The following is a 25248-nucleotide window of genomic DNA, read 5'->3' as shown; positions in this document are numbered from 1 at the left end:
CGCGAAGAGCGGAGCGCCTAACTCAAGGTATTATAGTGCGCGTCGTCCTGTCGTCGCCTTTGGCAGACGCGCGCTTCAGGTTTGACCGCACTATATTTCTTATCTATTTTTATTATATATTATTATATTTTACAACACCTTTATTGTTTATGTGTCTTCATTATATGAACACTCCAATACTCTCTACCATGTCTCTGTTTATGCGGAAACGTTTCAGTGCGAGTGTCGCAATTTACTCGTTTCATGTTCCATTGATCTTTCTCTTCTTCCTCCTCTTCTCTTTCCCGTTCCCCCTCTCTCTCTATCGTTATTTTTCGTTCATCGCCATCGCCGCCGCAAAACATCATCGCCCCGAAACCACCGACGTGGTTGATGCCGTTGCTGTCACCCTGTCGGAACGTGGTCATCATCATCGTTACCCCATGCGCACCGCTTCTCCCTTTCCCACCTCCGCTCCCGGCCGACGTCACAACGTGACGCAACACCCTGCCGTACGTCCCGTCATTCCTCTTTCCTGTTACCGTAATCCCCCTACCGTCCCTTCGGTTCCCGGCTGACGTCACAACGCGTCACGCAACACCCTGCTTCACTCTCCCTCATCCCTTCCGGTTATCGTCGCCTCGCCCCCTCCCCCTTGTCGCAGGCTTCGGGAAGCATCTCGCACTGTCTGCTTCTCTGTATCGCTAGAGACGTGAGTACGGCACGGTCGTAGCTCGTAGTACGTAGCTGTAGACTGTAGTCGTATAGCACCTACTGACACGATAGCACCATACTGACACGATATTTTTGAGTCGTCATTTTTCTTTTATTTGCAGGAAGATCCGGTACCTCTAAATCACAGATAAAAATAGTGACGAGCCTCAGAGCGCCGGAACTAATTCGAAAATATCGTGTCAGCACCCCTTTAACGCACATCCAATGCACGGTACAGAGGCGTTTTTGCATTTCGCCTGCGTAGAAATGTGGCCGCCGCGCCGGGGATTTGATCCCGCGACTTTGTGAGTAACATCGTAACACTAAGCAACCATGGCGGGTAGTGTGTGTGTGTGCATGTGCGTGCGCGCGCAAGTGAGATTTTCGTGGAATTCGCCTGCCGCGGATTCCTTGAAAATTAGTTTTAGCGTGTCCGGGCATTTCGGTAAACGCAGGCGGACTGGGCGTTTTACCGGATAAGCGGAGGCGCAGACGAGAATGTCCTGCACGGTGCAGCCACCTGGTGACGCGGAGCTCAGGCAAACACAGAGCTAATATTGCAGTAACCAAGGGCAGTCTACTTCGCTGTTGGTGTAAATCTCATCTCATCTGACTCTGTGTTTGCCTGCATGCTGGTTGCCTATACCAGATTTCGCATAGACCCGTGAACTTCTGTGGGGTTTTATTTAAACACCCTGACACGCAAGAGCTGGCGAGCTGTGCTGTCAAGATTGCGCATCTGAAAGCGCGGGTGTCTCGGTGCCCTCTGCTTCCTCTCGCGGGACAACTAGGGAGGATAACGAATTGTCGCGTAAATTGCTATACATTTGCTGGCCGACATAATGTAACGAGTCTATATATTGCGATGCTTATTCATTTCCCCACTTCAACAGTGTTCCCGAGCGCTGATCCGCCCACGTTATCGCTCCGATCGGCTGGCAGTGAATGGTGAGTGATAAGAAAGAGACGGAATCGAGCGAAAGGAATCGCTACGTCATACCAGTTTCCGGGGACGTATTATGTCACGATTCCTTTACTTTTCCATTTTGCCATACGTCATTGGCTGGCACGATGCCGAACCTTTGTTATCGTCAGTATATCGGTCCCTCTCTGCGACGGGCGATAAGAAATGAACGGAGTCTCTGCATAATCCCTGCATAATGCGGCGTCTAGTTTCGTCACGGTCGCTACGCAGCGGCGTCGACGGCACACTTGAGGCTTGTTGTCCGCGCGCCGGATCGCGCCACGTCTAAGACAACGTGTCGGGTGTTTTCCGTCGCCGGGGTTGGGTAAATTACGTAAGCTGCGAGTCACCCGAGTATACGTCAAGCGGCAATTTTTAGAACGAGACTGCCGCCCGGTGATCCCCGTGTATAGCGGATCCGTCTTACAATGCTGTCGCCCTGTTGCTCGCGTTCCTGTTTATCCCTGAGCTTGGCGTCCTCCCTGGCCTGCAGCGCTCGCAAACAGCGTTAGCAAAGCTCTCTTTTCGTCCTTTACCCCCTCACCCAAACACGCACAAACATCCTTCCAACCTCATCAACCTCGTTCACGCTCGCTTTGTCATTGAAACAAAGCCAGACACCTTCCGCAGTCCCTCTCCCCTCCCCTCGTCTCGGTTGCAGGTGTATATCCAGGGCGTGCATGGCGACCCCGGCTCATTATGTCTTGGCAGGCCAGGTGCAGTTGCAGCCTAGACCTTGGTAGTAGTAACCACCGACAAACATGGGTGGGCAAAATAAGTGCGCCCTCACTCACACTCACTCGCCGGCATACTGTTTTTTTTTTTTTTCGGCTATGTACGTATACAATCACGTCCGCCCACCCTCGCCAACAATTCAGTCGCGTGCGCATTCACGCCGACTCGCATCTACCGCTGCTACAAACCTTCACACTCGCGTCCAATGACAACACGTCGTGCGAGAGCGCTTTGTACGTCACATGTATCTGCTGTTGGCACGTCACACGTATCCCGCCAGAGGCAAATGAGATCGTAGCAGTTGCTCTATGCGATAAGTCTTGGGTTTTCAATTAAATAAAGAAATGGTGAATCAATTAGCAGCGGATATGGGTACCGTCTGCGGCGACGCCATTCAAAAAGTATCGATTGTACTGCAGCCTAACGGTGGCGCCATCTGTCGCGGCTACGGTCAACACCGTGTTTCCGTCGTTGTCATGGCATTCCATTGAAACATGTCTTAATGAGAATTGAAAGATATCCACCCAGCGGTCGGTTTAAGCACCGCTGGTCTCCTTGAAGCCCTTGGTTTCAGCGATGACGGAGGGAAAGTAAAAAAGTTGTCGCTGTTTCACCTGAAAGGCGAAGCATCAATTGCGATAGCAAATTTGTAAAGAGCCATACAGAGTAATGATAGTAGCTTTATCAGCTGTATAAACTTGGACATGCAGCAGCACCGGCAGCACGCAGAACTGTTGTCGACGCCGTCGGCGTTTTGCCCGCGTTCGCACAAAATGCGTGCGGCGTTGGTGACTGTTGCCGGAGCCTCTGATATAAATAGGCACTGCGTGCCGCAGCTAAACGTCGCCTCCCTTCCCTCCCCCTCCCCCACGGCCTCTCGCTCGTCGGAAGAAGGCGCGTTTGCTCTACATACATGGTGATTGTAAAGGAGGAACGAGACGCCTACTTCTGCAGCCCTTAAGGGAGCACGCACAGAACGCGCGTTTGTTCTCCGCCGTGCGTTCACTCCCCGTGGAAGCGCGCGTCCCTCGCGCCCTTTCACTCACACATACAGCGTTCGGCAGCGCGCGGCGGCAATTTCATCTCCATTGACGTCATACGGAACCTCACGGCGACGGCGACGGCAGAAATCTGCTTTGGAGTGTCCATATAATTGCTATCGCAATAACATGTCCGCAGTATAGAGATTAGTAAAAGGCGATTGGAGGTTTGGTGACAAAAAGGTAGGCCTAGATCATAAACAACGGAGGCGTACAAAAACGAAGTTCCCGATGGTGGTTCAGAAAGTTTCATGCTGGGAATTTTTGGGGCTGCTAGGAAAAAAAAAGATAGGCAAGACATTAGGCAAATTAAGAAAACAAACTTGTTGGCGGCCCGTTTCATAGGGGACGCTCATCGCATCCATCCAGCCATCTATCCATCCAGCGGAAACACGGATATTTTCGATTAATCGAAAATTTCCGAGTGTCGTGTCGCTGCAGGCGACGCCCGCTTCGTATTTCTTGTGAACAAAGCTCGTAATGTAATGCCCACAAATGTGGTATTACACTCAACTCACTACAAACTGCTATAGCTCTGTGCAAAATTCGAGCGCAGGCAAGCCGGCGGCTTAGCGGGTAAAGACACGTAAACCCGACGTTCCTATTTATGCAACTATAACCTCCGAGATCGGCTGGCGCGCCCGCAATCTCGGAGGCGATGATGCAGCATACAGTATATAAAAGAAAGAGTTTGGTTGCCATAGCCACTGCCCCGTCTAGAACGGGACGCTCATAAAATCCGTCCGTCCGTCCACTTCGCGCATGTTATCAGTCGTGAACGGCTGCCTCTGCTGCCCATAATAAAGACCTCGTTTACAACCGCGAAGGCCTTGAAGTGGGTGTGGGTGCCATCCTTCCATGGGAGGCGCGTGCGTCGTGCTGCGCGTGTTGACAGTGAGAGCTGGCGGGGAGATATACGAGAGTGAACAGAGCGAGGTGAATGGGGGAACAGATAACATCGCCGCTGTAAACAGCGAGAAATCCTCACTCGGAATCATATCACATGTAAGATATATGCGCGTCGCGGTGACACTTTGCATTTGGCGCCTACCATGCTGTTAAACTCCTGAAAGCCCAAACATCATTTCACTTTAAGGACAATTAGAAAAGTAATTGATTACTTAGTAATTCTCTTGGTGAGCTGTACTAAGCTGAAACTTCGCTGCAGCGCGTCACAGACGCTACTATAGATATTGCGTTAAGTTTCCCGCGTTCAAAATCGACATTTTTGAGGTGTCGTCGCTGCGTCAGATGTGGTATGTTTGGTTTTGTCTGGTTATTTGCCTCCTTTCTACCTTTTTCACGTTTATTTCTCGGAGGTCATCGCGTGTACTGGGGTTAGCGCGGAAACGCTTCGGCGTTCTTATTCTCTCTCTCTCTCTCTCTTTTATTATTTTAGCACGACGTTGCGGGTTCGACTCGCGGCCGCTGTGGCTGCACTTCGATGGGAGGCAAGATGGGGCAGACGCACCTCTGCATTTATATTTTTGGAGCATGTTAAAGAACTCCAGGGGATCAAAGTTATCCAGAATCAATCAATTACGGCGTCTAGTATGACCTAGAAGTTGTTTTATAGAACCTTAGACCTTGTCAGATAATAAAAAAAATGCCACAGTTTTGCCCTAAGGGCGAAGCAATGAATGCGATAGCAACACAGCAATGTCATACGAAGTAAGGTGAGCGGCTTTGGTAGCAATATGAATTGTAGTAAACATGAGCTGATTAAGTAAGGAGGTGTGCTGCGGCGTAAGTAGACCGACATGACGAGAGACTCGATGACCACGAGAAGGCGCGTGTGAAACGGTGGTGTTTATGAGAAGCGCTGCCCGTGGGCAGCGTGTGCGAAGGGACACACCTGTAGTGCTGCACTGCCGATCCGGGCAGCATTGCATGTGTAGCGTGCGTTGGAAAATGTGGCCCGACTATTACTAACTGTGGTGTGAGCGCGTACAAACACGAATAGATCACACTGAATGACTGCAGACAACGACTGTCAAAACGCTGGCAGCAAGCGCATATACGCCGCAGCGAGCGAAGGTACGTGCGGTCTATCGCTTCAACGGAAACTGAGCGGCGCATAAAGGTCAGACAGAGCCGTGTGGAGATAAGAGACGGTGCGAGCGAGCGACGAGCGCGGTTGTTGGCAGAGTAGAAATGCCCCCCCCCCCCCCCCCCTTCCGTTCCCTCCGGCGCTCGCTTCCCGCTTCCTTGCTTGCGCGTGGAAGATTGAGTGCGTTCGGTTCGCTCTCCGTGACAGCGTGCGTCCCCGCTTCAGCTCGGGCATACGGCGCGCGGCGAAGATTTTATCTATACGGAACCTCTCGGCGACGGCGACGGCGACGGCAGAAATGCGATGGAAGTGTCCATATAATTGCTATCGCAATAAAATTGCAGGCTCTCGTTACAGTTTACGATATACCGAAGGTATACAATCCTGAACGTCGGAACTGGCGGCACCGTCTTCCCATGCGGGCCTCAGCTATAGTATGTATATACGCAGAATTTGCAACGAATTTATTCTACCTATGAGTTCGTGCAAAGGTGTCGGCTGCAACAGTCGTCAGTGCGCAGTGGATTTATATTTTTACCTTTTCCCACTTGGGAGAACTATGAGATAGCAATAATAATAATAATAATAATAATAATAATAATAATAATAATAATAATAATAATAAATAAAAACGTTTCTAACTCGTTGTGGTTCAAGAAAATGTCTCAAGGTGGCGCTACCAACACTGCTGCTGGTTGACTTTAATAGTAAGTATTCAAGTCAAAATTTCGTGTAGTAATTGACTAGTAATATTCTTGATGAGATATATACATCATAAGCTAGGCTTTATCAGCGGTTCAGAAACGCTATTATGGGTATTGCCTTACGTTTCCCGCCTTTAGAACAGCACACTGAGGCATGATACTCCGCGTATCAAAATTAACGCGTTGGAATTCGTGGGAATATATTGAATCGCTCGGTATATAGGACGCAAGAAATACTACTGCACATTGAAACGTCGAATTCGACACCGTGTTCCTCTGGCTTTTCAGGAATTCAGCTTTATCGCAAATCCCTCGTCCGGTCAAATTTATGCGTCAGACTGTACGTATGACGTACCTATAAAGCTTTCACCAATCACGAAAACTACTCGCTGCATTTTGTCGCGGTCGACATAAGCTACATCAGCTGTATATTCGCATGCTGATGAGGAAGATAAGCTTCCTTTTATTTATTTATTTATTTATTTATTTATTTATTTATTTATTTATTTATTTATTTATTTATTTATTTATTTATTTATTATTTATTTATTTATTTATTTATTTATTATCGTTTTTTTATTCATAGTTTTCTTCTAATTGCATTCTTCCTCTCTAAAAATTCTTACTTTCTAAGCTCCCGCGTTTAAATCGTTAATTCACTTGTGTTTACACACCTACTATAACCACCCGATCCATGACCAATCCCTCACTGTGGATAAGCGCTACAACCGGCTGGCCGACAGCTTAGCGTGGTTCAACCGTTATGTCGCTGACGTGGCCCAGATCGATAAATCAAACTCGGCGCGTCGCGTGTACTCCGGACGTTACGTAAGGCGGATCTGCATACGGTCGGTAGACCGTGCGTTGTGTTTGAAAGGGGCGTATGCGTGCATCTTTGCGCGTGTGATCGCTCGACAGGAGACGTCGCGTTGGCACGCCCAGGGCGCGCGTATATCTCGGAATCCTTTTTTGACTTCGTCTATACAGCTGCTCCGAGATTCGCGACAACGCCTGACCTGTACGTCGTGCCCTTGTCCCGCTGAATGCCTCTCCTGCTGTGTATATAATGCTGTCTTTTTTTTTTTCTTTAATGCTATTAGCAATGTTCAAAATTACTGCCTTTGGGGGTTTCGACCCTTGGACATAGCGACAGGAAGGTTGGCGATGCCATCCACGATTTTATTGCTGGTCAGAAAGATTTCGACTGTACAATCAGGACTTAAAAGTTTCGTTATAGTTCTGCAAAATCGATTAGCTTGGCTCTATTTTTGTTTCCGTTTATCTATTCCTTCATTCTATTAAAATCACAAGTAATCCATCTATTAATTCTCTTATGCATATTCCCAAATTTAGTTTACATTATTTTATAATTCTTCTTTCTTGTTGTTATATTAAACTACCCGGTTCTTAACTACTACGCTCTAGGCCGTACATCGGCGTCTACAGCATTCTAAGCCTACTTCATCAACTATGTGTTTGTCATATCTGTCTAGCCTATAGTTGACAATTGGGGTCACTGAGAATCTGCTACTGGGCGTTTGTGTGTGCCCGAACAAACAACACTCCATAATTATACATAGCTTAATAATTAAAATGTATACCAATTACGAATTTCCCATCACCGAATTACAGACGCATCACCACTTGAATACTAATCGCATTAGCGTAGATAATCAACATCCTCCAAAGATGTGATCCGCCTGTTTTAAGGCGAAGATTTCTTCTTTTTTTTTTTGCCTCACATCACGTGATTTCGCCTGGGTCGGTCGGTCGCCATCACGTGATTTCGCCTGGGTCGGTCGGTCGGTCTGTCGCTGGCCGGGTTCTGGCCGAGTAGATTTACTCATAATAGACTCGGAGCAGCGCGGGACGACAGGGACCAAGAATAGGAAGACGCATACGCTGCGCTGACTTTCAACTAAACGTTTTTGTTTGACCGCGTTCGTCTTCTTATTCTTGGTCCCTGTCGCGTTGCGCTGCTCGGCGTCTATTATGAATCCAAACCAACTCAGCCCGGCAACGTGCCTTAGTAGATTTACTCCTTCTCCACGCGGGATTCAAACCGCGGCAGCGCCTTCCTCAAGCAATAATAACTTCAGTGATGGGGATGATATCGATATACGTACGCACATATTAATTCTACGAAGTGCATTCACAGTTCTCGCAATATCTATGCCTTACGGCAGTAACTGTGTCAGTGTCAACACGTGCCTAACTGCACATATGTATATAACCGTCTACGTATTGACTGCATAACCAAGTGCATAACCACATGAATGCATTGACAAAGCTATAATTGCCGAATCTTTCATTACATAGGATTTTATGAACACTTCGCTAAAGCTTCGCTTAACCATCGATTCCAACGTATTCGTTAGATCGGAATGCTTTTTTTTTTTTTTCAGATATACCGTCGTGAGCTCGAAAAAGTCAAAGGTACACTTAAGAGAATATAATCTGCGCTGTATTACTTATTACCTTTCTACAAACCCGAGAAAGTCACTGTTACCGTGGGAATAGGCTTGGTAAGCGAGGAAAAACGCGTCTGTTCGGGTTTTGTTAACATTTATCGGTGAATACGGACTACAGCGTATTCTGAAAGCGTAGGGATGTTCCAAAAGAGAAATTTTCGAAGCGACTCCAAGCGATTTCGAATGGAATTGATTCTAAAAACAAAAGCCAAAGAGTGTGAGCATAGCGAGTTTCAGGAACTCTTCCTTCACCACGACGGTCCCAAAATACGAGAAAGTAGACTTAAATCCATGACGTCACACTCACGTGTGCCGGCGCTGGGACTTCGGCGCGAAATTCAAGCAATATGGACTTTACCGTTCATTTTTTTTTTTCGCTTCTAATATATAATCAACCTAGCATCTAAATTGAGGAAAATAGAGTTTTGAAAGAATAGCTTTCTCATTACAGATTTAGTGTCTTTATTTAGTGTTTTCGTTGAGCTTCGAAGCCGTTTTTGAGTGACATTGCGCATAAGGACATTCGATCTTTTAAAAAATTAAATTATGGGGTTTTACGTGCCAAAACCACAGTTTGATTATGAGGGACGTCGCAATGGGGCACTCCGGAATAATTTGGACCACCTGGGGTTCTTTAACGTGCACCTAAATCTAATTGTACACGGCTGTTTTCGCATTTCACCCCCATCTAAATGCGGCCGCCGTGGCCGGTATTCGATCCCGCGACCTCGTGCTTAACAGCCCAACACCATAGCCACTGAGCGACCACGGTGGGTAGGACATTCGATCGTTCGTGCGTGTACAGCGGAACCTTCCAGGTACACGCGGTCCCCTCGCGTGGCCCCCTGTTATTCATTATTCGTATGCGCGTCGATGCCGTCGCGATTCGGGGTTCTGTAAACACCGTGACCTCGGTTGCAGACGGCCGTTGCTGGCACTGTACTGAGCCCTATACAGCATCTGTTGAGTGGCTATAGAATGAACAGGGATTTCGATCGCGCACGCATTAGTCTACGCGTCGTCCTGTGTAAGTTGGAAAACAAGCGGTCCGCGGAGAGCTCTTTGCGTGCCGCCCGGATGTCCCTCCATGAGTAGCGAGAGTCACGCTGCTTATATACTATGCACTTAAATACCTCGTGCTTTCATGGGCGCGCACCTCGGTCGTGCAAAAGTATCGTATCGCATCACTCGTGTGTGCAAGTCACGCATTACAGGGATACTGTAAATAAGAGAAACTGTTCGGTCGCAGCATGTGTGCGGTTCGCCTTCGAATGGTGTAGAGTAGTTTCTAAACCTTGTATGCGTGAATTTGGCCGGCGAAGATTGAGCATCGGCGCTAGAAATTAAGGGTAAGAACTTTGTTTTCTTTGAATTTGTGCACGCCGGAATATGCCCCGCCGATGACGTCAGCGTGGACGCCGCGAATTCCGCTATATTCTCGTGTAATCTCGTGTGTGTGTGTGTGTGGCGGGGCGGGGGGGGGGGGGGGGAGGGGATAGAGAACGCCTTTCGAAAATTTTGTCATGTTGAGTCTCTGCTTATTTGTTCTTCCCTCCTTATTGCTAAACGTTTTGGCGCAGACGCTGTTAGAACCCCAGAACCCATGACGTCATGGGTTCTCGGTCTCTCGCTTTTCGTTCTTGCATCCCCAACTCTGACTAACCGTGCTACCGCTCGCTAAAAGACCCACCTCATTCGGAATTCCACAAATGAAGCTATCGATCCAGCTTAAGAGGACACTAGAGACAAAAAATAAAAAAAAGAAAGAAAGAAAGACTGAGCTGTGCGTATTATTAAATTACTCTTCCTCAATACCAAAAAGGCTAATCTTATCGTTATAAGATAATTGGTAAGACAGAAAAGGCAGCGGTGGCGACGCCGCCTCGAAGTTCTCGCACCAACTCGACGTGATTTCATATATATTCTGACAGCGACTGTTCGGGCTTATCAACTTTTTTATCGGTAAAGATTGATTTTATTATCTTAAATAGCCAACGGCTGAACCTGTCAAGTTTCAAAAAAACTCTTACTGCGCCACTATATGACCGAAATTCCGTTTTGCTGCTGCTTGACAAGGCTGCCTGACAGAACAGTGAAGGCTGGTGCTATTGAACGAAGAAACAGTACATAAAGCATACATATAGAACAATGCAAGGTGGAATGGTAATTGAACTATCGAAAATCGCAAAGCGCGTGTAATTAGTTACTACATTTTTAAAATAAGTTTTGAATTACGAAACAATCAGAATGGAAAAGTTGAGTCAACCGGGACGAAGGCCTAGTCAGGAAACATGCTTTGTCTGTTTCCTTTTGCCTTATCTCGTTGGTATGATAGATTGATGTATGTGTACACATGTCAGAATAAACAGTATTCTAAGTACTTCAGCGTACGCTGAAGAGGATACGAAGGCGAAAGCCTGCGCGCTCACGAGACATTCATTACATTACTTGACATTTTCATTCGAATGCGTTGCTACTTCCTATTACTTGTTTTCTCTCCCCAAAAGTAGTGTGTCGAATGCCTTAATTAACTGTCGTAATTAAACCATGCCTTAATCCACTTCGCCTTAATTCACACCAAAAGTAATGGGGTCGACTCTCGACCTTCACGATCGATATCAATTGGAATCGAATTCGGACATACGGTCGGTTCGCCCGTATCTCCAAGCGGGTTCGACTCCCGCCAAAGGTCGAGGGGTTCGACTCCCTGTGAATTTTCGTGCCGTAACGCCGGACGTCGGATTTTTTCGACCCACGAGCATTCAAGGCTTTCGACCTAAAAAGGCTTTCGCCTTAATGTTGCCTGCGGGTCCTGGTGTATTTGAGGGGCTTAATTAAGCGAGTTTCGTTCAACCGAGAGTTTCGGAGCCTATATACAAACATGCTCGCACGCCTTGGTGCTTCGCAGGGTGCACAGCTTCGCCTCGGAGACCCGCATCCGACTGCCGTCGGTGAGCGGCAGTGGCGGCTCGACGAGCGGCGGCGCCGGCCCCAACCAGCGAGCGGCGGCCGCCAGCAGCAGTTCGCCACCTCCCGGAACCATTCCTCCTCCGGTTCCTCGCACCAGGTCCGGGGCAGCTGCGAGAGCCTGGGTACGTTGCCACGTGACACAAACCTATCTTCAGTCGTGACGGCCTGTCGATAACGTCTCAAAGTTACGCAATTTGTATATACTCACGCGGCCCTCGATCGTGGCCACGCGATTTGTTGAAGGTGCCAGGGCGAGCGTATAAAAGCGAGCCGAGATTAATATTACGTCATAGAGCCTGGGTACGTGCCACGTGACATACGAATCGTGCCCTTTTTTCAGTCGCAAGTATTGATGGTCAGCCGATAAACGTCTAATGTATACACAATCTCACACACGCGCCGCCCCGCCGCGCGGTCACACGATTTCATTGTTGAAGGTGCTAAGGCGAAGCGGTGCAATGGAGAGCCAAGATTAATGCGGCTTCCTCGTGTCTTTTTTGTTTATGTCGCACAAAAAAGTCAAAAAGAAAAAAAAATCGACAGTCATTCCACTCTGTGAAGGTTGGGGACCAGCGAAGCTGTTTAGCGCACGGCACAGAGGTGACACAGAATTTTGAACAAAGGTACGAACATATTTATTGTCCTGGTCGGTGGTCATCGTGACCATAGGTACGCACACACATTCGCGTAATCTCTGTTATTAAATTTGTCGTACGTAAGACGGCATACCCCATTATTTATTTATTTATTCAAATACCCCAAAGGCCCTCATTTTGAGGGTATTACATGGGGGGGGTCACAGGACTGGTGGATAGATTATACATCATATTAAAGAACAAGACAATATAACAAAAATAATTATAGAGTGATACATAGGTAATATACAAAATGAGTCACAATTATTTCAGAGAAAACATTAGTACATATTAGGAGAACATAAGGCAACTGCAATGAAAAGCAAAACAGCAACAAACATCGAAAACACTGTAAAAGTCCCAAGATAATAATAAGATTAGTTGACAAGTCGTGAGCGAATTAAATCTTGAAACTTAGTCAAGTCAGGTTCCGTGGCAATGTCTGATGGTAAGGCGTTCCACTCAGTTATTGTGCGCGGTAAGAATGAATATGCATAATGGAATGACTGGCAGTTAATGCGTTTGACTTTGTATGGATGGTCACGACGTGGAAGATAACTTGTGGTGACTGAAAGAAATCATCATGAAGTGATGGATGGTGATAAAGCTTATGGAAAAGTGATAGGCGAGAAATTTTACGGCGAAGTGCTAAGGTGTCCAACTCAGCTTTATTCTTTAACGAGGTGACGCTGGTGTAACGTGAATATCTGAAAAAATGAACGCGCAGCACGGTTTTGCAAGGCTTCGATGTTACTGATGATATAAGTTTGTTCAGGATCCCAAATGGCAGACGCGTATTCTAGTTTAGGACGGATTAATGTTGTGTACGCTAGTTTTTTAAAATGCATTGGGGCTTCCTTTAAGTTATGTTTATTAAGTCCGAGAGTACGGTTAGAAGAGGCAAGGGTAAGATTAATATGATTATTCCATGATAAGTTGACTGAAGATTGATGCCAAGTTGTGGCGAGTTCCACAGCGTTGTATCAAGAGAGTAGGTGGTTGGAATTCGTGGCCTATTGGTTGAAAGACAAGAGTTTAGTTTTGGAAATTTTATTGCCATTAACCAATTCGAACACCACGCACTTATTGCCTCCAGGTCAGTTTGTAGTAAGTGATTATCAGTGTTACTTGTTAACATCGATAAAGTACCACAATCATCTGCAAATATGTCTGATTTTGGATAACACGCAACTGGGTAAATCATTAATATAGATTAGAAAGAGTAAAGGTCCAAGTACGCTGCCTTGTGGAACTCCAGACTCAACATCAGCATAAGATGATTTAGAATTGTTAACTGATGTAAACGGAGTTCTAGATGAGAGAAAATCGGTAATCCAGGCAATTATAGTAGGGTGAATGTTAAGGTGTGAAAGTTTAAGTAACAACCTATGGTGGCGAACACGATCAAATGCCTTGGAAAAATCTAAAAATATTGCGTCAACTTGAAACCAAACCTCTATCAGTGCTTGTATGTCGTTAATAAATCCGGCTAGTTGGGTTTCGCATGAGTAGCCCTTGCGAAAACCGTGCTGATACTGAAAATAATGTTATGGTCTTCAAGGAAGTTGATGACTTGAGTGTGTATTATATGTTCGAGTAATTTACAAATAGTACTGGTTAAGGAGATGGGACGATAATTGAGCGGACAAGCACGATCACCTGATTTGAAAATGGGTATTATTTTAGCAATGCGCCAGTCATTAGGAATACAGCCTGTTGATAGTGACTGGGAAAATAGAGCGGTAACATAGGACGCAAGAATGTGGTAACATATATGCGCAAGAATGTGGTAAATTTTAAAACATGCATAATTAACAGCGTCAGTTTTGGTTAGCAAGTCGCATCGCATAAGTGATAGCCAAGGCAGTCAAAGACAAATTTGTTTACAGTCGCCTACTGATTTCTACACCTGCTCAATTATTCAAACATAACATTTGCGATTGCCATACGGCCAATGTAAATAGATTTGTATCGAGATGGCACTAAACCCTAACTTTGGTGGCTGACACCAGGAAAAACAGCGCTGGTTAGGCCTGACATCCAAGGCTGGTGTCCACGGTTGAAATGCGGCGGCGGACGGCAAATCTTCGCGGGCAGCTTGCTGCTCATCGGCGATCGGGCCCCAGCTTATGTGCGTGGGCTAGACTGAGTACCACAAAAGTGGTGAGCCTGCCCACCAAGATAGTCTGTGCACTTGCAGAACGAAACAGGTTAAGCTCGCATGAGCACTGAATTAGCATCAAGCTGAATTTGTGCAACACAGAATAAACTGCCCACGTCGCGAAGTCAAAGTTGCACTTCCAGCATCGCGATGACGGGCGAATGTGAAACGCTGGCACGGCCTCAACCACCACAAAATTTTAAATAGGCCGAAGCACAACAGTGAGAAAGAGCCTGTGAAGAATTTTCTGTGCTGCTGCCATTGTAAGAAATGTAGAACCTGGCACTTTTGCACGTGAATAACCGCAATTTGAAAATTGATGAACTCCGGCGATGAACCTATTTACTTTTTTGCAAGCAAAGAACCAACTTTTGTTAGATTTTTCATTATGTGGCTCTTATTGTCAAGCTTTATGTGAATCCCACAACTACTACAACTATTTGCTTTGAAAGTAGTTAACATAATTACTATCTGCTTTGTCATCGCTTCAAATTGTAAAATTAATATTTACACAAGCCTACTATTTAGCTAACTCTGGTTAAGGTTTTACAACCATGTGATGTTTCTTCTTATGTTATGGTATGAAGCGGTCGGCGCTGGATGCATGAAAGAAGATGAAGAGGTGGGCTGGGGGCGAAGTGAAAGAAGAAGTGAGATTAAATGGCGGACGACACCCGTCTAACTGAGATTATGTCTTTTATATAGCCGTTCTAGTTAGGAATGCTACATTTTGGCACAGCCGACAGCTTTTGAAGACCAGACATGTGGGTGACGTTTTTCATCGACCAGGCGTCATCGGAGTCTGCTGTATTCACGCGATATCAAGTGCACGGTCAGCCAGCGGCGGACCTTCCTCGCGAAGTTACTTCTACCGGGCTGATCAACGTGGTAGTGCAAGAAGCTGCAATTAGCCGCGAAGACCTGGTGCAAACAGGATCGATCGGTGACAGTGAATCTACAGCTCCAGACACTTGGCGAACTCGTTCTTGAACCCACACGCCGTGGCACCCTCAAAGAGGAAATTCCTGCCGGGAAGGTCAGCCTGGTCTTCAACGTTAAAGAACAACTGCAAGGGCAAATGATGCAACAAAGTGAAATAATGAGAACTTTGGTCCAGCCGCTTAATCAAGAGAAGTCAGCACGATATATTGTAGAGCCGGAAGTTTTTGAAGGAGACTCGCAAATTGCGCACTATTGGCTGTGGTTTTTCGAGTACGCCTGTGACAAAAACATGAGGCGCTCCGACGACACAAAGATTTTGAATTTGCGCCGCTATTTGGGCGCTATCGCCAGAAAATGATATGACGTGCAACTCATGGATCATGAACCAACATGTTAGGAACTGTGGAAAAGCAACTTTTTAGCGACTTTCCAAGGCAACACAGTAGAAAGATGGGATGATGCACTATGGTTCAGATATACATGTGGCTCTCTACATGAGTACTGTCTTGATAAGCGTCGCCTATTGTATTCTGCAGAACCGAAGCTGGCGCCTCCTGCAGTTGTAGCTTTGGTAACGCAAGGGTTGTGTATCGACATCCGCAGTCAAGTCCAGCTCAAAGGTCGAAGAACATTTGATGACCTCCTGAGCTGTCTGCAGACCTCAGTGCCAACAGTTACATTGAGAAGACCACCAGGCGGTAGAAAAGAACAACTTTATTGTGATAACCTGAGTGAGCATCTAGAGTCGCCGTCATCTGAGCTTGAAGATAGCTTCGTAATCAAACACCTCGGATGCATCGATTATGACTACGATGATGGTGAAGAACCAATTACCGAAGTTAACGACACACTGCTTCCGCATAAACTGACTACCGTGGATCAAAAGCCCGGGAAAAAGAGCTACAGTGAGACTGTGTATTTGGCGTCGTCAAGCTTACTGTATGCCCCCATGAAGGTAGATGGCATTGAATTGAAAGCCTTCGTTGACAGTGGGGCTTCTGTCTCGATTATCAACAAGAGTCGAGTAGATGCCGGTCATCTGCATGCTGGTAGAACATTGCGTGTCCAAGCCTACGAAGGGTCAGTGACCATGCATAGCGAATGGATAACCCTGGCTATTGAATTCCAAGGACATTCTGTTACCACTGACGTATTGGCAATTCCCAATGTCGCCTATGATTTTTCTTTTGTCCGCCCACACATGAAGAAACTGAAGATTAACCTATATTGGGACGACAAAGTAATGGCCAAAGACAACATAAGAACGGAAGATCCTGGTGAAGAACCTAGCTTATCAAGGCTGATTATCAACCAGGAAGACATCAAGACAAAGTACCCAGAGCTAACATGTAATGGAGCTATCCTCCAGCGATGAAATCACATGTCGTTCCTTTCGAGCTCGCAGATAAAACAGCGGTTCATAGAGCCCCCTATAATATGTCCAGAGATAAAAAGGTGTGGCTGAAAAAGGAGTTGCAAGAGATGTTGGACGCAGGTATCATCCGGCCTTCTGTAACCCCATTTGCTTCTCCTATAACTATTGCAGCAAAAGAAGACGGAACGTTCCACCTCTGTATAGACTACCGGGCTCTCAATCGTCAAACTGAATTGATACCTTACCCAATGCCGAGAATCGACGACATCATTGACGAAACTGGTGGTTGCCATTGTTTTTCATGAATAGATCTCTGCAAGGGCTTTTGGCAGATTCCACTAAGAGAAGAAACGAAAAAATACACCGCCTTCATAACCCCATTTGGCTTGTTCGAGTACAACCGCCTACCATTTGGTTGGAAAAACTCCCCTGTGTGGTTTTAGAAGATTATGACCGACATTCTGAAACCTTACTTGGGCACATTTGGAATGTGTACATCGACGACACCATCATCTACTCAAAGACCAAGGAGGAGAACCGTAGCCATCTTTTACAAGCTCTCCACGCTCTCAGCCTTGCCCAACTCAAAGTAAACGTCAAGAAAAGTGCGTTCTTTCATGACAAAGTAGTATTTCTTGGTAGGATATTCGATGACCACACTAAAAGCACTAAACAAGAATCGGTAGAGAGAATCTCAAAGTTGGTAAAGCCGTATGACGTGCACTCCTTGCGTGTTTTCCTTGGCCTAGCAGGACACTTCCGGGCGTTTATCAAAGACTATGCACTGAGAACAAGGTGCCTGACACGTTTAACCCAGAAAGATGTGCCTTTTCAATGGGACGAGGAGTGCAAAGGTGCGTATTGTGAGCTGGTAAAACTAATATCGTCGGACCCCATCTTGAAAATACCGGATTTTCTCTAACTTTCGTGCTGAACGCGGACGCATCACACTATGCAACTGGTGCAATTTTATACCAGAAACCCTCAAGACAAACGGATCAAACGAAACACCATGTTGTTGGGTACTATAGCTATACGCCGAAAACACTTACTCTACCACAGAAAAGGAAGCTCTGGCCGTCTTAAAATCTGTTCAGTATTTTCGTACTTACCTGGAAGGTGCAAAATTCATGCTTTTCGCTGACCATCAAGCAATGACTCAACTTCTGAGCATGGCACAGCCAAGAGGTCGCATTGCTAGATGGGTCAACTATCTGCAACAGTTTGATTTTGTAATTTGGCACCGTCCTGACCCGCTCCTCACTGATGCTGATGCACTATCTTGACTACTTGAGCACGAATAAAGGGAGAATCCAGAAGCAATCAATCATATTAAGCTGTGGGAAGGTACAGAAGATCTCCAGTTTATCACTGGAAAGTATCATGTACCCCCAACTATGGTCCAACGTATTCATTTGTACCACGACACTCCTGGATCGGGCGGACCTGATGGCTTCTGGCGCACTTATAAGAAATTGCTCATGAGATTCACATGGGAAAAATGACATCAGCCATTACATCTGCACATGCCACCTCTGCCAGGTGGACAAAGTTAAATTCAAGCAATCGACAGACGTTATGACAAACCCCGAATATTCAAGCGTCCCGTTGGAAGTAATTCATTTGAACTTCTGGAGCTCAAAAAGAAGGGGGAAGGAGACAAACGAACGCAAGCTTTCCTGGTTTCCATGGATGAGTGCACAAGGACGATTGCGGCTAAAGCTTGTAAATTGAGATGACGCAAATAGCGTTATCGATCTCCTAAAGGTTGAATGTTTTAAACACATGAATACGATAGTATGCGACAACGGGCCGGCTTTCCGGAGTGCGAAGTTACCAAAGTGGGCACAAGAGCACGGAATAATGATCAAGTATTCTTCTGCGTACCGCCCGGCAGCAAACGACCAAGCTGAACGAAGCATACGAGATGTTAAACCGTTTCTGAAGATGTATCTAGACATTGCAGGTGGCTGGAAGTGCTGCCTCGAGGCCGCTGTGAAACATCAAAACAGATCGTACACCACTGGTTTAGAATGCAGTCCTCATTTGGCCACTTAGGGCACAGCGCCCATACTTCCTGCAGATCGTGAGCTAGGCGTTCGAAAAAACCTTGAGCTCACTGAAGTCAAGAAAACTGTAAAAGAACAGGAAGTCTACAAGTGCCGCATGAAAAGAAACTTTGATAAAAGGCACAACAGCGAGATACCGGACATACAACCTGGAGACTAAAGGGAAACTGAGACATCCACCCAAATGTACCAATTGCTACAATGGAAACCCAACCGGGTTCCTCGAAAGAAAGCCTCGCAGTTGAATAAAAATTCGTCCTGGTCCGGGACTCGAACCCGGGACCACCGCCTTTCCGGGGCAGCCGCTCTACTATCTGAGCTAACCAGGCGGCTAGCAGATGGCAGGGCGAAGTCGAATTTGTCGACAACTCGAAGCAAAGGCAAGTGTATGACGTAATAGTTCAGCGGAAATCCGCTAGGTGGAGATCAGTAATTAAAGGGAAAATGAGACATCCACCCAAATGTAGCAATTGCTACAATGGAAACCCAACCGGGTTCCTCGAAAGAAAGCCTCGCAGTTGAAGAAAAATTCGTCCTGGTCCGGGACTCGAAACCGGGACCTTTTCTTTAACTGCGAGGCTTTCTTTCGAGGAACCCGGTTGGGTTCCCATTGTAGCAATTGCTACATTTGGGTCTCAGTTTCCCTTTAATTACTTATCTCCACCTAGCGGATTTCCGCTGAACTATTACGTCATAAACTTGCCTTTGCTTCGAGTTGTCGACAAATTCGACTTCGCCCTGCCATCTGCTAGCCGCACTGTTAGCAAAAGTTAGCGGAGATTGGGGTTTTTGCGGCTCATGAGCTTTGAAGACTACCTTGCACCACAACGTGACTCTGACATGCGGCAGTAAAATGAGTTACATTACATCGTTTTACTACCATCTCCGAGAAACGTAGTAAGAGGATGTCATGAGCCGGCTTCACGACGTAGAGAGTTTTAGATCACGTGACCAAAAACCATCTATTGAGAGTTTAAAACCACGTGATTTGGAACCAACCTCATGATCACGTGATTAAATACTACCACTGTACTCCGCAAGGTCTCGATCATTGCAAGCTCCGCCCCATCCAGTTAAGCCTATGCTCGGCGACAGGCACGGCCACGGCAAAGTGGCAAAGATCGATGCCGTGTGGGTGCATCCGGATGCCAACGGAACCGCATAACGTTGGAAACTTGGAACGTATGTACGTACGTATGTCGCGTGTCTCAATTGGACGCGACTTTATGCCGGCGCGCCGCCCGTTGCACGACCGACGAGCCAAACGACTGCATTACGTCAGTGCAAACCCATCGAAAAATAATGTTCCGATTCCGCTCTGCACGGCGAACCGGCGCGACCATGCTCGCACTCGGCGATAAAAATCACCTCAAAAATCGTTCCTGGAGCCGTCCTCCCTACGGCAGCGAAATATCTTGCCGTTCACGAGGAATACCGCCATGGGCCGGCAGCTTACAAACGGCGAGTTGTCGCGTCTGCTACGCCGGCCGGAAGCAAACGTGTCGGTCAAGCACAAGCCCACCTTTTCATGCTTCTACGAGCGAGAGAACGGCTGTCTATTGTCCACTTTGAAGCTATAAACGGAATCGTCACGACCCACTGTAGCACAAAAGAAACAATACTTTGGTTAGTTGTAGCGACAGTCAATGGAAAGCCTCACGCGCTAGAAATTTAGATGTGATCATGTCGAGCGCTAGTTCGTATTTCGAGTAGTGTAATACAGGTGTCACACTGCACGCTCTGCATGGCGATCAAAACCGATCAGGATCGAATTTTTCAGTCGCGTATGCGCCCCTTGCGCAAGCCGTGAGAGGAAGCCAGTCACGGTCGAGAATTTCGAACGGGATCGGACTCGATCGCGTTCGAAAGTGGCCGTGTGACAACGGTATAATAAAGAACAGAAAAAGCATCTTGGAACACTCCATCTTATACTCCGACAGGGGTTCAAATCGTGGGTCTTCATTAGCAAACTTGTCCTTATTTTTTTGTTGCTGCCTCAGCAGATTTCACAAGGCTGTATCCATTATGTAAACAGTCATACATACCAATGTTTACAGCACGCTGCTTCACGGTCGCTATACACGTTATATAATTGCTCCTCACCAAACAAATGCAACTCTATACATGCAGCGTAGGAGCTATAGAAATTGATTAGCATCAATGTTGGTTGACAGAACATTTCCCTCAATACAAACTTATTCTCAGACACAAACACATTCTACCAAACAAAACAGTGGCCAATCGTCATATTTTAGTGGCCAATCGTCACTTATATTAGTGGGAGCCACAATGGCACGGGCTCACGAGTGAAACCATGCTGCTCTGAAATTACGCAGCACTTTGACTTCCCAGTGTAAACGCAGGGTACGTGGTAACACCCACATCTCCTGATCAAGGAAGCACCGTTGATTGCTGTTGGCTGCTATCTATCGTCTGCAGTGGCAAAGACTGTATTATTCGTGCGTTTTACATGTTACTTTTACCATGATATCAGGCATACAAAAGTTGATGTGATGTCACTAGTGGCTACAGCTGAATGTTTGAAAATGCCTGCATGTAATTCAAACAGCTCAATCTCAACTAAGAACTGCTCCTGTGGAAATCCAAGTGTAACTGCGGCTCAGCAACAGCAGAATTTCCTTGAATCCTGCCAGTTGTGCCAAATACTTTGAAATCCATGCCCTTGGCAATAGGGAGTTTTAAGGCTTGAGTGCGCAAAGAGAGGACACAAACTGCCGGGCTTACAAAAGAATACCAGAAATGTATATAAAAGAACCCCAAAGCTGTACAAAACAACAGAAGCTGGGCATGACACTTTCCACATGCAAAGGTCTCTTTGATAGCCCAAACCACTTTGGTTATGCAAATTATAAAACTTCATATTAAGCTGCATGCTAGGTGCTCTGTATGGTTCAAAGCGTGCCCAGGAATTCTTTACTGGAGGGCAATGGACACGTCTGCAGTGGAGTGATTATGAAAGTTCAGATGTGGCTGCCGAGTTATAAATTAATACCCGGCAGCTAATAGGCAGTTTCCATAGACAAAATTCCTTTGTCATGTTCGTGACCTCGAACAGCTCGCCCAAACCTCTATTAATAGAGATGTTCCACAAGGTTCGATTTTAGGTCCCTTATTATTTTTGATATATATTAATGATTTGCCCCATTGCCTTAACTTTTCTTCCCGTTTACTTTACGCTGATGACACGACTATCTATTCACATCATTCTGATGCCGCGTCTCTCGTATCTAACCTGCAAGCTGACTTAACCTCTCTCGAAGGATGGTGCAACCCTAATAGACTATTGATTAAACCGTCTAAAACTAGTTTCATGCTTTTCCATACTCCCAACAAAAAACAGCTATCAATTCCCTGCCTCTATGTCAACTTATCGCCATTCCGTTAAGTGATCACACATCATTTTTAGGAGTTATAGTTGACACTCGTTTGAAGTTTCACCAACATATCAATTCCATTTGTAAAAAGATTTCATATGGCATTAGAGCATTATTAAAATCAAGAAAGTGCTTTAGCATAAGCACTCTTAAAGCACTATATTATGCATTCATACACAGTCATCTAACTTACTGTATTACATCATGGGGTAGTTCATATTCAGTACACATCTAGCCTCTGAAGGTACTGCAAAAGCAAGCCGTGCGACTCATTACGTCCGCTACTCGACTGACGCCATCACATCCTATTTTCGTCCAGCTTAACATACTACTTATCTCTGAACTATATATTTACAGTACGTGTGTTTTGTTTTTTAAGGTTTTTCATCGCATGCTCATAATCGATATTTTCCCTTCCGTCATGTTATCTAATACAAACAGACCAAGATTTGCAATCCATAATAACCTTCTGCTGCCCCGAATACGTACAAATTATGGAAAAATGAGCATTGTTTTCTCATCCATTTCATTGTGGAACTCATTCCCATCTGTACTCAAAGAAGTAATGCCTATTCAATTATTTAGGCGAAAGCTAAAAATGTTTTTATACAATGTATAACTGATGCTTTCCATTAACTCTCTTTACTCTGTGTTTTTCATTACGTTTTTCTATGTAATCACTGAAATATTGCACGTTGTCTTTGTTGCGAGTAACATTTCGAAATTGTTTGTAATTATATATTCGCTTTGTTAGTTTTCTAATCTATTAACATAGGAGGTCCCGCCTGTAGTTTGTAACCATGGGACCTCCTTCTGCATATTCAGTTGAATTGTAATCCCTTATTGTTGCATTAATAAATATTGATTGATTGAAACCAAAAACTACATCTTGCCAAGCACATTACTTGCAAAGGACTCTGTGTGGTGCTCACTGCAGGGGGTAACTGGCTCCCTCTAATGTAGAAAATATTAAGCCTTAACTCGGTTCAGAATAAGAAAAAAAAAGTTTGTGTAGGAGAAACGAGTCGGGCTCTTGCCCCATGTTCCAAATACACTTCCAGGGCCCCTAGCTCTAGCTAATGTCACTCACGCTAGTCTCAGCAAGGTCAGTTAAGTCAACTGGTGTCCCCTAATCAAGTGCGTTGAACTAATATAGTATAAAATAGCACTCAACATCTTCACATCAGAAGACAACAGCAACACCAGTAGCAATAAACTACAATAAAGTAATGTCTGCCATCACAGGCCTTCTTCACGTCTGCCTTATCCCTCTATTGCAAAAAAAGTACATACGTGAACAAACACACACAAATATGTGACAGTATTCAATGGCAGCATAACTTATTTTGAGCTTTATGGACCACACATGACACAATAGATGCCATTTTTTTCTTTGGAACCTAGGAAGCGGTGCATCTCATCATCATATATAAACCAAACTGTACTAGCAATTAGCCAGCAACTGAGAAAAGTGTATGAAAGCACCCACTTAGCCTGAGAGTGAGGAAAGAAACAGCTCTCAATCACAAGGTGACAGTTACCTGGGTGCATGCACATTATCTCCCAAGAAATATATTCGTCTTCTCATCAAATAATACATGGAGCACCAGGACAGTACACGAAGCTCATCAAGACAACCCCGGACTTGATCTTGCTTCCAACATACATACTGTGGGTCGCACGATGAACACAAGAGAAATCAAAGCATGGATTATGCCTGTGTCATTCGATCATGCTTTCATTTCTCGTTCGTGTGTTTATCATAACAGCCCACAGCGTGAATCATTTCCAAGTTGCTCAGCTGTCAGTTCTTGCTTCAAACAAATAAAGACTTCTTGCTTAAAAGCATGAAGCTCATTTCCTCTTTGACTTTTTGCACAGCTTCACAGTGTGGGAGGAAGTAATAATGTATTGGGCTATGGTCGTGGGTAGCACTGACACAAGCAAGGCACGTGAGGCAACTCCGAGAGCTAGAAAAACTTGGTGTGCCCTACTACAGTCATTGTTCATTTACATTGTGCTCACATCACAGTCCCAAACATGCATCTTTCTGCATGTTCAGGACTGTGATGTGAGCACAATGTGAGCCAAAATACCTCCACAAGTTAGTCTGCCGACTGGGATACAAATGACAATTCTCAAATGCACAAAGCAGGCACCCAAAACTGTCCTACAAGAGTGAATTCCTGGAAGACAAGTTATGACAAACACATTCTTAGCTGATACCTTAACACAAAGGCTTTTAGGTGAGCTTGCCAAATAGACATGAAGCACTGACATACGCTACCTGTTATAACCATAGTCTAAGCTAAGCCACTAAGCCTATCGCTTTAAAACACTGCAATCATGTATGATTCAATGCAGGTGAAAATCAATGCTGGTTGAGCAATATGTTGCTTGGTCACTCAAGCCACCTCGTTGAGCGTGTTTTGAATGTTACTCTGCATACTCTTGAGTCGCTGTGCAGCAGCACTGTACCAAGGAGCGAGTTATGTCTGGTTTGTTGATGTAGCATCAGAAGTGCTTCTGTGGCAGCAGTAATATCCCTGTCACATTGGCACTTTTTACCATGCTTGGTTCATCAAACTCTTTGCTGGACAAGAGTTTCAGTACTGAAACTTTCGAGTATGGCTCTCGAAAGCTACTTGACCATGCACATTCCTGTGCTTGAAGATGACTGTCAATCAGTGAATCAGTGTTCAATCTGCATCAACCTAAGCAAAATCGAACGTGTTGTACTGAAACAGGTCTACAGACATGACGACACACACAGTCCTACTTGTTTAAAACAGTTGTAATGAAGCAGATGCGTCTGGTGTTTTCGGTTTTAGCTCAAAGACGACTATGACCCGTTTTGTGTTTATCAGAGAGCTCGGGCTGTTCCCTCATCTGCTAGCTGCTGTCTCGCCCGATTGCTGTGCTCGTGGGCGTAGACGCTGTTTGGCGTGTAGCTTGCGGACAGCGGGGCGGCCAAACACCTTGGTGAAATGTGTCTTGAATGCGGACCAGCTCAAGATAACACGTTCGTGATTCTTAAACCATAG

The sequence above is a fragment of the Dermacentor silvarum genome, chromosome 10, assembly GCF_013339745.2.
Source record: "Dermacentor silvarum isolate Dsil-2018 chromosome 10, BIME_Dsil_1.4, whole genome shotgun sequence".
Lineage (NCBI taxonomy): Eukaryota > Metazoa > Arthropoda > Arachnida > Ixodida > Ixodidae > Dermacentor > Dermacentor silvarum.
The sequence above is the reverse complement of the archived record's forward strand: the minus strand, read 5'-3'. Positions refer to the sequence as shown.